The 1,996-nt window shown below is 34.6% G+C and overlaps 1 long non-coding RNA gene across 1 annotated transcript; it reads left to right on the top strand.

Moving 5' to 3' along the window:
- The first annotated feature begins 2 nt into the window (after window positions 1–2).
- LOC105315412 (uncharacterized) lies at window positions 3–1,752 on the top strand. The gene is made up of 4 exons (XR_002189206.1): window positions 3–87; window positions 271–766; window positions 1,517–1,622; window positions 1,696–1,752. It is a non-coding gene; the product is annotated as an uncharacterized LOC105315412 (long non-coding RNA).
- Window positions 1,753–1,996: the final 244 nt, after the last annotated feature.

Raw genomic sequence — 1,996 nt, 5'->3', positions numbered from 1 at the left:
GCAACTGCTGGATGGTCAAGGTCATCTACTTTTGAGCGATTCTATCATAAGCCCATCCCTTCTCAGTCTGATTTCAATGTTATCCTAGTGAGTCTTTGAACCATACATTGTCATATATTCACCTCACCATGACGTGGAATCCTTAATCTCGCAAGCATCTAAGATGTGATGTGAGATTGTGATTCCACTAATGGGGAGGTGAATATATGACACCCTCCCATCATTTTGGAATTTTTTATTTGTCACTGAGCTGCTCTTTTCCTTATCTAGGAAGATAAAGCTGATCCTTAGGTCAAGCTCCTCTCTACTGATATGGACACAGATTGTACCTTTAGGCCTTTATAGTGATTCTTTGAGTATACTTATTTTCCTAGTTATTGCCCTTGCTATGTACAGCAACGTGTGTTGTTCATATTTACTTTCACATTCCTTATTGTTTGATCCAATTTATTGTTTCTATACAATATACCAATAATTGTACATCCACTTTGGAAGCTATGCTGCAAAAATTTTGGACCGAGTGACACATCACGTGAATGAGGTTTTATACCTTTGAAAAATTGCTAAATTATTAATAATTAATGAGATTCATTGGCCAAATACATTGTCATATATTCATCTCCCCATTAGTGGAATCACAATCTCACATCACATCTTAGATGCTTGCGAGATTAAGGATTGGATAGCAGAACTACACAGACTAGGTCCACCTAATATTGTATTAGCAATTGCTGGAAATAAATGTGACCTTGAAGATAAAAGAGAAGTATGACTAGTATAACTGTATATGTACATAAAAGTATTAAAATGTAACAAAAGTTTGAGGTGATTTTGGAGCCATTTTTCCAAAAGAACCATGGGTTATAGTCTTGGGTATTATTCAAAAATTAAAAAAAATGGCCATAACTTGGGAAATTTAAGTCGGAATCACCTCAAACTTTCTACACAGCATAAGGACATTAATATGTATCAGAAAATGTAATAAAAATTTGGGGTGATTTTGGAGCTATTTTTTGGACAAAACCATGGGCTATGGTATTTTTCAAAAATTATAATTGTATATGTACATAGCGTAAGAGCATTGAAATGCATTTAAAAATTTGTGTTGATTTTGGAGCCATTTTTCTGAAAAAACCATGGGCTATAAAATTGGCCATTTTAAAAATGGCCATAACTTGAAAATTGAAGTCGGAATCAGCTTAAACTTTCTACACAGCATAAGGACATTAATATGTATCAGAAAATGTAATAAAAATGGGAGGGGGTGATTTCGCAGCAATTTTTAAATAAAAATCATGGGCTATAGCCTTAGGTATTTTTTCAATAATTAATTGTTTTTTAAAATGGTCATAACTTGAAAAATTGAAGTCAGAAGCAACTCAAACTTTTTACACAGCATAAGTACATCAATGTGTATCAGAAAATGTAATAAATCCTCTCTCTCTCCCTCTCTCTACTACATTCTCCTTTTATCTCCTCTCCTTTCTCTCCCTCCTCCCTTCTCCTCTCCTCTCAGATTCTAGCTGAACAAGGTCAGACTTATGCATCAGAAGTTAATGCCATATTTGGAGAGACTAGTGCTCTCACTGCTAGGAATGTTGAGGAAATGTTCATTGAAATAAGTGAGTAGCTACTAATGATGTACTGTAGTATGTACTATTGTAACATAATCTCTCTCTCTCTCTTGTCTCATAGCTCGTAAGTTACCACCAGATTGTTTAACTAGTTTACCAGCTGGTGCCTCTCTCTTAAGACAGACTGATACACCACGTGCTAAGGGAGGATGCTGTGGAGGAGGGGGAGGGGACAAAGGACCATCATATGATCATAATAGTTCAGTTATAATAAGATAATAAATTAATGATTATTATTATTATTATTATTATTTTAATAACAACTGACACATGTACTGCTTGCCCAATAAGCTGGTTGTACTATTCTCTTCTATTTTATTATATAGGCGGTAGCCTATATGTAGGATTGAGGTTGATTTTTC

The sequence above is a fragment of the Amphimedon queenslandica genome, unplaced genomic scaffold (genome assembly GCF_000090795.2).
Source record: "Amphimedon queenslandica unplaced genomic scaffold, v1.1 AMPQUscaffold_10363, whole genome shotgun sequence".
Taxonomy (NCBI): domain Eukaryota; kingdom Metazoa; phylum Porifera; class Demospongiae; order Haplosclerida; family Niphatidae; genus Amphimedon; species Amphimedon queenslandica.
This window is presented reverse-complemented; position numbering and strand designations above follow the sequence as displayed.